This window comes from Peromyscus leucopus, chromosome 5 (genome assembly GCF_004664715.2).
Source record: "Peromyscus leucopus breed LL Stock chromosome 5, UCI_PerLeu_2.1, whole genome shotgun sequence".
Classification (NCBI taxonomy): Eukaryota; Metazoa; Chordata; class Mammalia; order Rodentia; family Cricetidae; genus Peromyscus; species Peromyscus leucopus.
In genome coordinates this window covers 138,511,360-138,526,791 of record NC_051067.1, presented here as the reverse complement: position 1 = coordinate 138,526,791, position 15,432 = coordinate 138,511,360, and the positions used below count along the sequence as shown (strand labels likewise).

The following is a 15,432-nucleotide window of genomic DNA, read 5'->3' as shown; positions in this document are numbered from 1 at the left end:
TGGACAAACAATACAGGACTTGATGATTAACCCCAAAATTTTCTTTTCAAGACTCCCTAAAGATATCTTCACCCCTAGAAAGCTAAAAGAAAAAGAGAATATAGATATGAGATAGATCATCGAATCTACTCTGAGAAAAAAGATAAATAATAGGATAAATAGGTAGATCACTGAATCTACACTGAAGAAAAAGGGGAAGATATAAAAATGACAAAAGGTAGACTAATGGATCTATTATGAAAAGAAAAGAGAAAGAATATGGATATGATAAGATAAAAAGGGAGATTATGGAATCTACTTTTAAAAGGAACTACTTGTTTTAAATAAGATAAGTAATGAAAATTTTTTGGTCTGAGTTTATCAGATGTTACTGGACTGGACATTGTTAATATATATAATGGAGTTTTTATCTGAATCTGTCAAATGTTAATGGACTAGACATCATTAATGTAATTTTTGTCTGTATATATTGTATATACTTATTAGATAGTTTTTCTTGTATTAGTTATAAGCTTTTTTAATTTTAGACAAAAAGAAAGGAGATGTGGTGGTATTGTGTTCTCCAAAATATTGTGTACTCTAATAAATTTATCTGGGGTCAGAGAACAGACAGCCACTAGATACAAAGGCTAGAAAATGGTGGCACTCACACCTTTAATCCTAGCATTCCAGAGATAGAAATCCCTCTGGATCTCTCTGAGTTCAAGGCCACATTGGAAATAGCCAAGCATGGTGACACGCCTTTAATCCCAGAAAGCCAGCCTTTAATCCCAGGGAGTGGTGGTAGAAAGCAGAAAGATATATAAGGCGTGAGAACCAGAAACAAGAAGGTTTGGGCTGGTTAAGCATTCAGGCTTCTAGCAGCAGTTCAGCTGAGAGCCACTGGGATGAGGACACAGAAGCTTCCAGTCTGAGGAAACAGGACCAGCTGAGGAATTGGCAAGGTGAGATAGCTGTGGCTTGTTCTGTCTCTCTGATCTACCAGCATGGACCCCAATAACTCGCCTCGGGTTTGATTTTATTAATAAGAACTTTTAAGATTCCTGCAACACCCATCCTTAAGTAGAGTTTGTATGCTCAGTGAGACACCATTCGAGAAAACTAATTTTTCCTTTGCAAGCAGTTATCAGTTGGAGATAGCTTCTGGATTAGGGATGGGAGTTCATGTCCACTTCCCCCTCTCTGTGTCAGGACCCCACCTGGCTTGAACCTGTGTCAGAACATGGTCCAAGCATGGAGTCACATGAGAATTCTGAGTTCTTGTGAGAAAACTCCAAGAAATCAAGACAAGAGTCTTGTGATCTTGGTTTCTTCAAAAACATGGAATTGTTCTTGGAACATGTTTTCATGCTCCTCTCAGGAGTAGCGGATAGGAGTGAGTTTACTTCAGGTTATTCATACAACTGGCTATTGTTATTTGTTTATATGCCTCTTTGGAAAAACATGATCTTGCCACATGTGGCTTGCCTGACACGTGCAACTTGACCTTATAATTGCACAGTTTACTCATGTGCAGTTTACTCTTCTTAACCCTCAGAGTATAAATTGTATGATGCTCTGAATAAAGTTGGCTATTGCATGAGGCCTTAGTCCTCCTCATTTTAAGGCTCCATCCTCCCAGGTCCCACCACTTCTGGGGGGGGGGCTGTGCAGGCTGTGTGCATACGGCACAGTCTCTGAGTTCATATGTACATTAATCCTGTTGTGTCTGGAAGACACTGTTTCTTTGGTGTCTTCCTTTCCTTCTGTCTCTTACATTTTTTTTGCCTCCTCATCTGCATAGTCCACTGAGCCTGAAGGGGAGAGATGAAGACATCCCATTTAAAACTAAGTGTTCCAAGTTCTCTCACTCTCTGAATATTGTACAGCTGTGTGTCTCTGTATTAGTTGGAAGCAGAGGAAGCTTCTCTGATAATGGTTGAGAAAGACATTGCTCTATGGGTATAGTAGAATGTCATTAGAAGTCACTTAAGTTTATGTTCCTTTAGCAGAAGAATAGTATGTGGTTTTCCCCATAGCCCACAGCCTATCTAGTCTTGGGTTCCTGGCCACCTGAGCAATGTCAGGCGTGGGTTCAATGTCATGGAGTGGGTCAGAACTACAATCAGATAGTGGTTGGTTACGCCCACAATGTCTGTGCCACTATTGCATCAGAGTATCCTGCAGGCAGGTCACCCTTGTATGATTGCCATGTTTGTAGCTGGTTTGGTGTTTACCTTTCTCCTTTGGTAGCATGCAGAGTATCTTCCAGTACCATGAAGACAAATCAGTAGGGGTGAAGGCTTTAGGTAGGCACCAGCTAAATTTCCCTGTGTTCAATGAAATATAAAGATGTTGTCTTCAGCAACAGCGTCTTACCATCAGTTTGTGGAGAGTGACTAATAACTTTGGCAAATAACCTGAGTTGTTTGGAGGTTCCCATGAGGCCCCTTTGGCCAACAATTCAATTAGATGTAACATCCTTCTGGCACTGGAAGTTTTACTTGGTGGTGAAAGATGTCTAGTTGGGGCCTTGTCTCCTCCATTATTTGGTAACTCCATTCATATTTCTTTCATGTATGTGTATATTTTAAGACGCTTCTATTGTAGTAAGTTTCCATATGCCTGCCTCAAATGGCCCTTAGTTTTAATTGTCCCTCCTATATTCCCTCTTTTATCCTTTTTATCCCTTCCCTTCTCCATTTAATTCTCCCATTTAAATATCCCTCCTGTCCCTCCATAACTATATATTATTTTTCCTCTTTATTGGAGATCCTCCCCTTCCTCCTAGTTCCTTACTTTACACCTGACCTCTGTGGTTATACAGACTTTGGTATGTCCAATGAAAACTTAAAAGCTAATATTCACATGTAAGCAAATACATATGTTTATCTTTTGTGGTCTGGGTTACTTCACTTGGGATGATTTTTTTCCATGTACCATGCATCTACCTGTGAATTTCATTTTTAAAATCTGTTGATAGGTATCTAGACTGTTTCCAATTTCTGAACATTATGAATAGAGCAGCAATGAACATGGATGAGCAAGTGTCTCTGTAGTGGGAATATAGAATTCTTTGGGTATAGTCCCAGGAGTAGCATAGCTGAATCGTGAGGTAGATCTAGTTCCTGCTTCTGGAGGAACTGCCACACTAATTTTCATAGTGTCTATACAAGTTTGCACTCCCACATAAGTGTTCCCCTTACTCCACATCTTCACCAGCATGAGCTGTCGTTTGTTTTATTGACCTTGGCATTCTAACTGGTGTAAAATGAAATCAAAGTGAATTTCATTTGCATTTCCTTGATGACTAAGGATGTTGAACATTTCTTCAAGTGTTCTTGGCCATTTGAATTTCATCTTTTTAAGAACTATGTTTAGTTCTGTACCTCATTTTAAAATTGGATTATTTGTTTTCTTGATATCCAGGGTTTTTTTTAGTTCTCTATATGTTTTGAATATTAGATATATAATTTGATATTGGATGTATAATTAATAAAGATCTTTAATCATTCTGTAGGCTGCTGCTTTGTCCAAATGACGGTGTCCTTTGTCATACAGTTTCATAAAATTCCACTTATTAATTGATATTCTTAGTGCCTGTGTTTTTGGTGTTTTGTTCAGAAAGTCATTTTCTGTGCCAATGATCTCAAGGCTATTCCTCACTTTCTCTTCTATCAGGTTCATTGTATCTGATTTTATGTTGAAGTCTTTGATTCATTTGGAGTGGAATTTTATGCAGGTGATAAGTATGGATCTATTGCATTCTTCTACATGCAGACATCCAGTCTGACCAGCATTCATTGAAGATGCTGCATTTCCCTGGTATATATTTCTGGCTTCTTTATTAAAAATCAGGTGCCCATAGGCATATGACTGTGTGTCTGGGTCTTCAATTTGGTTCCATTGATCAACATGCCTTTTATGACAGCATTATGCTGTTTTATTACTGTAGCTTTGTAATACAGCTTGAAATCAGGAATGGTGATACCTCTAGCAGTTCTTTTATTATTCAGAAATGGCTTAGTTATCCTGGCATTTTTTTTGTGTTTCCATATAGAGTTAAAAATTGTCCTTTCAATTTCTGTGAAGAATTGTGTTGGAATTTAAATAGGAATTATGCAATGATATTTTTGAAAAAAAAATACATCTCTGCTTCTTCCTGCAAATGGTCTTTATTTATGAACGAACTAGAGTCCTCTTCCCTAATAAAACTGCTATTCTCTTTTGAAACCATTTTAATAAAGACCTTAGGGTTTTTCAAGTAATATAAAATCATACATATTCATATATTTTATATAATATAAATTCCTATATATATTAGTTTGCTAATGCAAGAAAATCTGAGTGGCTGTAGTAAAGATTCTAGGCTAACTCATGAAGATCAGGATCAAGAAAGTTGACCGTATGGTGGCTCTCTCTTGAAACACCCATGCCAGCTGTAGGGCATGCACTACTGTCCATTTTTTGTGTGCCTCCAACCCCCCCTCCCCGTGCCCTTGTTTAAATGTTAACATCTTTCCTTAATAAACTCCAAATCTTGTTTAAGAATGATTAATAGTAAAGTAGGCCTTATGAAAAAGTAGAAAGAGGAACTGGCCCCAGTAGTAAAATTGCAGCCAATGTATGCAGAATGTGTTGGTGTACTGGTTATTTTCTTGATGCTGTGGCCAAGTATTTGCCAAGAATCAACTTAAGGGTAAGAAGGATTTGTTTTAGCTCATATTTTGTGAGCTGCCCACTAGGTACTGGGATTCGAACCTAGGTCTTCTGGAAGAACAGCCAGTGCTCTTATCCACTGAGTCATCTATCTAGCCCCTTATCTCGTATTCAAATGGATATAATCTATCATAGTATAGAAAGCATTGCAGCAGGAGCATCACGCATTGGTCACATTGTGCTAATAGTCAGGAAGCAGAGAGCAGAGGGAAGCAGAGCTGGGTTACAAAACCCCAAGGCCCTATTCCAGTGACCCACTTTCTCCAGAGGCCCTACCTGCACACCCTTCCAAGACAGTACCAGCTGGGGAGCAAGAGTTCAAACACATGGATCTGTAGTGGCCATTTCACATTCAAACCACTACAGCTGGTATTGATGCCTTCATGCAAATACTAATGCCACTTACCCAGAGGCCAAGTGGCTGGACTTGTCAAATAATAGCTATGTCCCTTGTCTCTTTTCTATTGAATCTGAGCCCTGGCTGTGACCCACAGAAGAAGCTCATATAGAATGGCAATGTGTTTGGGAACTATTCATTGCATAGAGTTGGTGCTCAGTCCATGCTGATACACAGTTGATGGAGTACAAATGTCAATCACCATCACATTGGAACTCTGTGGAGAGAATTATTTTGCAACTGGCTAGCAGGGTTTTATGAATCTGGAGGATCCTTTCCCCTTTCCAATCTTTATAGCGATTCTTATGAGTGTTGACTTATGATAATTAGCTTCTTGTTTTAGAGGTCTATATTTACACCTCAAACACTGTCTCTTTCAGAGTTCTGAATTATTTTGTAAACTCTGTTTATTTGCTTTCTTTAGACCACAGTCCTAAGAATTTCTGGCTTGTTTGCACATATCACCAAGTATTTTTTTTAAGACTAATTTAGTGAAATATCATCAGGAAAGAGGCAATAAGCTAAAGAAAGATGAGAGAATGGTTTACATTTAATTTCTAATAAGGCTTTAAAAATATCTTCCCATCAAGAGATGACTATCAATGTTGCTAAGAGATGTTTATTAAACTGATAAAAATGAATATTGTCTTTTAAAAGTCAAACTGCCTTTATCTGATCTCAAAGGTGAGTTTGTAAAATTAATCCCTCTGGTGTTTGCTTGTCATCCGAGCATAGCTTTACTTCTACCCACACCCACTGGATTTTTGTTCAGCTCCAGCAAGCTTTGGCAGTAGCTCTATCAGTGGCTTGGAACAAGAAATCCTGCCAGCAGCACTTAGGCATCAGAGTCGGGCCAGGAGGCTGGATTGGGCTAACATTTAAACAGAACAAACTTCAAAAGCAGAAGTGTAGTGGGTAGCCATTCCAACCTTGATCTGGAAGTTCCAACCCCCATTGAGGCTTCAGTAACTGTCACGCCTACAAGGCAGGGCCAAGAGAGGACCCTGAAGACCCGAGATCCGGATGCGCCGGCTCTCTTGGTTCCTGGACCCTGGATGCTGGAGGTAGACCAAGCAGAGTTCTCCAGAGAACACCGCAGGACTGCTCTATGTCTTTCCCAGACCCTGTTACCTACCTATCCCTTCATTTGTAAGTTATACCACTAAATAAACCTCCCTTTTAGCTATGTGGAGTGGCCTTAATAATTTCACCAATACAGAAGAATCACCACTGCTACACTTTTAATGCCGTTGAGCGCTTCAGATAGGGAAGCACCCCCAATATGTCACCCATATGCATAGGGAGTGCAGATAATTTTTCATCTATTTTCCCACAAAGACTTACTGAAAGCCTGTTTTATGGGAGTAATCTAGCATGGGGGTCCCCAAACGCACGGTTGGCACCTGCAAGTCCACGTGTGTAAATGCAGTAACTCACTGTATGCTTGTCCTTGTACAAAACAGTTATGGTGAGGACTTCTGGGAGAGTAGGAGAAGAATGCCTAGAGTCACCTGGCCCCACGCATATGCATCAGCAAAGACAACAGGCGATGTAAAGAGCTTCTCAGACCTCACCCTTGGTTCTTGGCATACATGATGCACACTGGGAGCAGAATATTGAATGCCTCTTACCTCTTAAACAAGCATCCTCTGTGTCTAAACTCCTGACTCTTGTATTATGCCTTTCTGGTTCCCCCAGCTCAGAATGGTCTTGTTATTTCCTTAGTCTCCAATCTTGTAGTGCTTGAACTTGGTTATATACTCCCTCATAGTAGTGTCAGATTTTTGGATGTCTCCTTATGCTTCCTGAGGGAAGGGACTACAATTAATGTTTCTTTATATGCCCCCTGGCCCATCGTCTGGGGCAGACAGGAGTTCTATAACCACTGACTAAATGGGTATGGTTGCTTTGCCCAGGTTAATATTAAGCTCAGTTTGCATTCTCGGGCCATAAACCACCCAGTAATTAGAGGGCCATTTAGTAAGAGCAGCCCTGCTTGGAGCAGTAATGGAATAGGACTTGTCTGCTGGTTGGAGGAAGTAGAGAAGACCTAATAAAAATCTGATAAATGATATCCAAAACTGACCTAGAGGACACCAGAGCTGGAGGTTTATACAGAAGTCACTTAATGCCCAACCCTCTCACTTAGCTAAAAGTAAACTGGTGTTGAAGCTTATGCTAGGTCACACTGAATTAGTGATGGAGTTGGGAGCTCAGGTTGGGACTTCAGTTACTAACCGAGTCTGTGTTGGGTAGAGAGTTAAGCTTAGAAGCCAGCCAAATGGAATTCAGTCTGGTGTTCGCTAAGTTCTCATAAGAACAACCACCAAGGGATAAAATGCTTTCTTGTGCTTCTAGCACTGAGAGAGCCATTTCCTGTTGGTTACTTCATTCACCTTCCCAGTGCATAGGAGGGAAGCACTGACTGATTCAGAGCTGTACCTGAGATGCAGAATAAGATGTGTGTGTGTGTGTGTGTGTGTGTGTGTGTGTGTGTGTGTGTGTGTGTGACTTGTGTGTATGCGTGTATGTAAGTGTGCTTTTGTTTGTGTGTGTGTGCATAAGTGTGTATTTGGGCATGTGCGTGTGCTGTTGTTGCTTTTAGGCAGTAGGTTTATGCGATATCACACTTTGGCTAGGAAACTCTGAGACCTACAACAAAGGTTATTAGGAATGACTAACTAGGTTTTGGGGCCCTGGAGAAAGCTGATGCTCACAGGTGGAATTCCTCTTCTAGTAAACCAGCCCCACTCTTACATCCTTGCACCCAGATTTATCTAGAACACCCTCTTAAAGTCAACTGGTTAAGGACTGAACTGCATCTACAAAACAGACTTACAACACTGAAGACAGCATTCTCACTAAACAGTGAACTAGGAACCGCTGCTCTAAACTAGTCCTCCACACATCAGGCTGGTAAGTGGCAGAGCTGGACACCCAGACTGCAGTGCCTATTTCTGTAACACATGTGCGAGCTACCCAGGATGACCTCTGTGTGCAAAACCCAGGCAGGTTCTTATGCTGCTGTGAGCCCTGCCGTCTTTTCTCTAAGAAAAAAAAAATCCATGTAAGGCACCATGCTGATATGTGAACTCAAATGAGGAAAAGTGAGCTGCTAGTTCACACTAGGGACTCAACAAACATTAGATTTCTTCCCTTCCCTTCTGGGCTACCTCACACTCACAAAGACACATCTGTGGGATTGCCTCAGGCACCTGGGCTCACACATGGGCTTCCCTCTGAAATCTTCTACAACCATTACAGCCGCAGGAGTAGCAGCACATCTGCATGCTCTCCGCATAAGCCTGGGCAGCCTTCCTGCTCTACCCCGTGTCCCGGTCCCGCCTTGACCCCCAGTACCTAGAAGTTTGATCAGCCAGGGGAGAGGACAAACTGGCTCCGTTAGCTCTTGTCCCTGACTCTTGCTTCAGCCATCTCTGAATTCAGATTTCTTTTCTTAAAGAGAGAGAGAGAGAGAGAGAGAGAGAGAGAGAGAGAGAGAGAAACTTTTGTCATTGTATAGTATGCATAAGAAAGTGTCTCTGCTGTTGGACATTCCATTAATATGGGCCCAGAATTTACTAATCTACTATTTTTTAGAACACTGAAGGTTATGTACAAGAAAATACTGGATTGATCTGTTAAAAATTCTTACATGTCTGTCTGTGGACATGAGTAGGACAAGAAGTTGAGTACTCCTATCCAGCTCTCAAAACAAGGCAGTCACAACCGTAGGTCTAATAACCAAATGGTACCATCTGTCCAATTTCAAATTCAGCAATTTTATGTCTTTGTGGCCTTGACAGTAACTGCTCTGAATGGAAGCACTCCTGACTGGCCCAAGTTCATCTAATGATAGCATTGCTACAGCTGATCTGGGTGTATCTCAAATATATTCTGAGTTCCAATATGTCCCATCAATGTATATTGATGCATATTGTTTCCCCACTCCCATTCTCTAATGTAATTATTCCAAATGTTTTTCTATGTCCCCCAAAACAAACCCTGTCTAGAGAACTTGCAGGTTACCAGACACAAATCCCCTCCTCTTCCTGGGTAATTGGTTCCTTCTTTCCCGTCAAAGCCTTCTGTCCCCGCCACTCCCCATGTTTCATTCACTTCATTCTCAGAAGAGGCATTTGTTCTTACTGCAGGACCAGCCTTCACCTGTAGCCTCTGCACTCTGGGGGAACTGGCTGTTCACCCTCAGATCCGCTTCACATTCCTTAAAGGGGGTTTGGGTCTTATCAATCAGGAAGGGAGGAGGGAATGGAGAAGAGAGGCAGAAAGGAGAGAGGGAGGAAGGGGAGACCATTAGGGATGGAGGGGATAAGCTCCTTGCTGTTGTCTGGTTCACTCACCTCTCCACACAGCTCTCTCAGGGAGCTGTTCTGTGCTGCAATTTCTCATCTGTACTATGTGAATACACTGGCCAATTCTGTGCCCCTTTGATTCTGCTAAATATTGTCAGCACCAATGGAGACTTTCTTCTGCATGCTTTCTTAGTGTGAGATATTTGCTGCCATCTCCTTTAAAAATGTTTCCTAAACTCTAGGACACCACAAACACCTCATTTTGACTCCCTAAACTTTCTGGGTTTTGTGCATTTGAGGTCATTTCCATCACCATCTCTGCTGACCTGTTAAGCATTAGATGGTGTTGAAACTTCTCTTTCTCAAAGCCTTCCTTGATTGTCTGAATGTCCTCTCTTCTTCATACCTTATTTCTTGTCCATCTTTCTGTTGTTTTATTAAAAGACAAGTTTTGGCTGGAATATCTTTTGAGCTTAAGCAATTTTTAAATTGAGTAAGAGTAAATAGTCTCTTCCCAAATACAATAAATGAAAATGTTTTCAAGTATGGTGACACCTTATTAATCTTACTAATATCAAGACCATTTCATTATGCATTGCATTATTTTTGGGTTATTACATTTTTTAAATCAATAGGCTTTGCCCCAAGACAATGAAACCCTTGAGAGAGAGAGAGAGAGAGAGAGAGAGAGAGAGAGAGAGAAAATAACACCCAGCTGGGTGTCTGACTTTTAATGCTTGCTCAATAAGAAAACATTTTGAAATTATTGAATGAATGAATACTAAATTAAGGAGGTAGTTAGGAATCCAGATTCAAATGAAGAAACACAGTTTGACCAAGTTACACAGCTGCTCAGAGAAAAATCAGGAATTGAATCTGGTCATTATTACTATGCCTGTATATATATTTAAAGCTCTTTTAAAAAACATTTTAAGCTGGGTGGTGGTGGCACAGATCTTTAATCCCAGCACTCAGGAGGCAGAGGTGAGTGAATCTATGAGTTCCAGAACAGTCAGAGCTACACAGAGAAACCCTGTCTCAAAAAACTTAGATAAATAAATAGATAGGTGATAGATAGATAGATATAGATTGTAAATGTATACAATATATTCTGATCACAGTTTCCCCTCCCCCATATCATCCCAAATCCTCCCCACCTCTCTACCCATCCATCTCCAACATTTTGTTCTTTTTCTCTCTCTTTAGAAAATAAACAGGCAAATAAAAAAAATGACAAAACAAAAACATAAGAAACACATACACACAAACAAAAACCATAAAAACACAAAACTGGGCGCCATAATATAGGAGTAAAAGACCAGTCAGATGAAAAATGTTCCAACAAAGCAATATGAGACAAAAAAAAAATACTGTTGAGTTCATTTTGTGTTGACTGTCCACTGTTGGGTGTGGGCCCTGACCTCAAGTGTGGTTTGTGTACCCAGTGGGACTCCGTTGGAGGAAATAAACTTTTCCTTTACACATAGTCATCAATTAGAGATAGCTTCTGGAACAGGAAGATCCTCTGTGCTGGGACCCCATCTGGCTTGAACCCGTGTAGGCCCTGTACATACTGTCGTCATCGTCGTCATCATCGTCTCTACAGTTATATATAATTAATCCTGCGGTGACTAGAAGATACTGTTTCCTTGTCGTCCATTCTCTCTGGCTCTTGCAGTCTCTCTGCCTCTCTTCTGCATAGCTCACCAAGTCCTGAGGGTGGGGGGCTTGATGAAGACATCCCATTTAGGCCTGAGTGTTCCGAGTTCTCTCACTCTGATTATCGTACAGTATGGGTCTCTGTACTAGTTCCCATCTAATGCAGAGGAAGCTTCTCTGATAATGGCTCAGTGAGACGCCGCTTTATGGGGGTGGCAGAATGTCATTAGGAGTCATTTAATTGTTATGTTCCTTCAGCAGAACAATAGTAGTATTTGGTTTTCTCCTAAGCTCATAGCCTATCTAGTCTCCGGTTCTTGGCCACCCAAGCAATGTCAGGCAAGAGGTCTGTGCCGGCTAGTTTTATGTCAACTTGAAACAAGCTAGAGTCATCAGAGAGGAGGGAACCTCAATTAAGAAAATGCCTCCATAAAATCAGGCTATAGCAAGCCTGTACAGCATTTTCTTAATTAGTCATTGATGGAGGATGGCCAAGTCCATTGTGGGTTAATAGTCCTGAGTTCTGAAGGAGAGCAGGCTAAGCAAACTGTGGAGAGCAAGCCAGAAAGCAGCACCCCTCCATGGCCTCTGCATCAGCTCTTTCCTCCAGGTTCCTGTGCCGTTTGGGTTCCTGTCCTGACTTTCTTCAAAAATGGACTATGATGTAGAAGTGTAAGCCAAATAAACCCTTTCCTTCCCAACTTGCTTTTGCTTATGGTGCTTCATCATAGAAATAGTAACCCTACCTAAGACAGGTTCCATCTAATGGAGTGGGGCCTTAAATCTATCATAGAGTGATTGGCTACTCTCACGTCTGTGCCATTATTGCATGGGCACATCACTCAGGTAAGTCACCATGTAGATAACAGGGTTTGGAATTGTATTGGTGGCTACGCTTCTCCTCTGGTAACATGCAGAGTACCTTCTAGTACCATGAACACTCTTCAGTAGGAATGATAGCGTTAGTTAAGCACCAACTTGACTTCTCTGTGTTCAATGAGATAAGTAAGTGTTGTCTTCAACAATAGGACCTTGCCATCAATTGTGGGAAGAAATGACTAAGCTCTTTTTAAAAAAATTTATTAAAAAATATTTCTGTCTGCAAAGGAGGGGCATGCCACGACACTATGTGGAAGTCAGAGGACAACTTGCAGGAGTCAGTTCTGTCCTGCCATGTGGGTTCCAGGGATCAAACTCAGGTCATCAGGCTTGGTGGCAAACATCTTAACTGCTGTGCATCTCAATGCCCCCAAGTCTGTGTAACTTTTTATTCACAGCAGCTTCATTGTCTCCTGGCTCGTCAGAGCTCTTTGAATATTTTAGAAGTTTATGTCGAAACTTTCTTTGTTGATAGCATGATGTTGTCACTCTTAATGATGACAGTTTTAGGGCATCTCCTTGGAGACATCTCAAGGACACAGGAAGCATTTCAATGATTCTGTCCTCAATGTGATAATTATGCTCATCTTTGAAGTTTTCCACATTATTCAAACTGCTTCCTGTCAGCATTTATTTGGCAAACCCTAGATGCTAACATTAATGGAAAGTAGATCAAATTTGGAGGTCTCTGGATCTACCCATTGTGGTTCACGGGTCAGTTTTCAATGTCAAAGGCCATCCTGGAGCCAAGGTAGGAAAAGCAGTTAATTCTGAAGAAAGCCACGTGATGGAGAAGAGTGACAGTGGAGACAGCGTTTTGTGTCCCTCACAATTCAACCAGCAGCTAGCTGCGGATGGCCAGAAGCCATGGAGGCCAGCTACTGAATATTTTGTTGTTTTTTGTTCATTTCTGAACTTGTATTCTATTCTTTTGTTTCCTCAAAGCTAGGGATAGAACCCAAGAGTAAGGATAGGACCTTACACATGTTAGATAACTGCCCAACTTCTGTAATTGCTACACAAAATTATAAAAAGCCTGTATGTATTGCATCAGAAAATAGATAAATAAATATATGTTTAAACAAGTTAATCTTCCCCTAGTGAAGGGTACAAAATAAGCAACTAAATTCATACTATCCCCGTTGTATTTTTTCTAAGATTACGGGGTAGTACACGTGTATTTTTTCTTTCTTTAAAAAAAAAGTGCCTCTTTCCTACATGGTAACAGGTACCTGTAGTCCCTATAAGCAAGTACAAGAAAATATGTGTTAATGACCATGTATAGCGTTCACTGTTGGATTCTCAAGTATACATTTGGCTCTATTTAATGATAAACACATATCTTTCTAGCATTCAGAGGAAAGGGAAAATGTATGCTTTTGACCCTGTTTTATTTACCTGTTTGAAGAGGAATCAGCAACTTACTTGCTGGTGGAGTTTTTACGGAGTGAAGTTATGGCAAATCTTTCAAGACTGTTCCCTGAATATCCCCTAAGCATGTTCTAATTTCCCCCCTTTTCATTTTCCAGGCAGTTTCCCCATGCAGTGTGTGTCTCCCGCCTTGGTCTCTTGATTATCAAGTACTTCCTGTACAACTGGCACTATGCTGTAAACAAATATGGTCTCTACTCTCAGCAAACCTATGTGGGAACAGGAGGTCAGGTGTGTGGGTGTATATCAGAGCCCAGTTAGGGCCACGGTGTCCATAAGCCCCGAGACCACAGAACTCACTAGTGGTCAGTCATGGAGGGAATGAAGGAAGGCTCCCCAAGGGCAGCACCTGGCCTGGGTCTTGTGGACATGGAAGAGACAGGCTGATTGGACAGAGCTGATAAAGGGAGATAGAGCAGTTCTGTTCTCAGTCAAAGGCGGGGGGGGGGGCAGGTGGGGGACTGTTAGGAAACTGGAAAGACTTTAGTGTGGCTAGAGTAGAAACTCCAGGCATAGAGTGTTGGTGTCATGAAGACTATGGTAAGACCAGACAAGGGTCTGAGCAGGTAAACAGTACAGAGGGAGTCCCCAAAGCAGTCCCCAGACCCCTTTCTACCGAGAATGTATCCCAAGGCCCCTGGAGATCATGGCTACTTTCTAAATTTGTCTTGTTCTCCAATGACCCTGGGAGAAGCATTGCCTCGGAGTCCACAGAGCCTTTCGCTCTCTACCCAGGGACTGAAGCATGGACAGTTGTCCCCTCCCACCTTCACCAAGGAACTTGCCCACAGGCCTCTCGATCCCAGATGAGAGCAGCCGTCCTGAAAATGCACACCTCGCAGGCCTTTGCTGTCTCTCCATTCCCATCCAGACCAGCCCTCAGAAGCCACCCAATGCCACCTTAAGCTGTGTAATAACAACCACCTTTCCACTATGTGGCTGTGTACTCAGTGAGCAGGGACTAGACACACAGACTCTGACCTACATCTCATGGTCCACGGCTGCCGCTATTTGCTTAGCAAATCCTCGCATACATTTTAACTCCCCTGCACTATAATTTCATGATAATGGTTTGGTGCTTGGTAAACATGTACAAATAATCATTACAATGGGGTTCTGTGGCCAGGGAAAAGCAAAGGCAACAATAATAGCACAGAGTGAGTGCGTGAGGATCACTTTACCAAGCGCTTGCTGAATCGCAAGCCCTAAGTGTAGCAGTTTAAATGTGTTATCTCATTGAGTATTTATGACAACTTGCAATCTAGATACTGCCTCAGGTCAGGAAACTGAGCCTAGGAGGTGCTGAGTGCAAAGAGTAGCTTTCTGACTGCAGCAGCGCTTTCTCATTTGCTACAGCGGAGGCCTGTGGGGCAGAGCAGGGGAGACTGCTCAGTTCCAGTATCCGGGAGAATTCAGTCCACGGACCCATTCGGTGGGTCACATGGTTGCCCTTGACCTTCTGACCGCCGTGGCCACCCCTGTACCCAATGGCCCCTCTCCGCTCGCCACAGTTATTCTGGTCCTTGCCTAAATCCTTTTACATCCAGCTTGGTTATCAACATCCCAGGAATGCACTCTGGCTTAGCAAAAAGACCAAAGACTAGGATTCAGTGCTTAAAACAAGATATTATGGCACGTGCACACAGTCAGTGCGCTTTCCCACAGTGTAGACCTCAGCCTTCCTATGAGCGAGGAGAACTCTTTTTCAGTGGGGTTGTTTACAAGTGACTGCTTGCTACCTTGAAAAAGTATTAATTTATTAATGTACTTTGGCTATCATATTTTCAGAAGCTCCTCTTTAATTATTAAACATGAATGTGTTTGAAAAGCCCTGTTTTGTTACATCTGATCTGGGCACACACTTTAATCTGTGATGTATGAGGTAGAAGCCGGTGTTTTGTATTTAGTATAAGAATACAACTACTGCAAAGTAAGCTTAGCGCATTCTGAAAGAGGCTAAATGAAAGTCAAAAGAATAAATAAAAAGTGAAGAAAAGGCACCCTCTTTGTGTCATGCTGTTTATAAACATAACAGTGTATAGTTAAAAGTTATAA

General features: G+C 41.7%; 1 protein-coding gene across 10 annotated transcripts in view; it reads right to left on the bottom strand.

Annotated features, from left to right (window-relative positions):
- Positions 1-15,432, bottom strand: part of Dnajc5b (DnaJ heat shock protein family (Hsp40) member C5 beta) — a 163,484-nt gene that overhangs the window by 93,700 nt on the left and 54,352 nt on the right. The gene's annotated exons all lie outside the window — the stretch shown is intronic.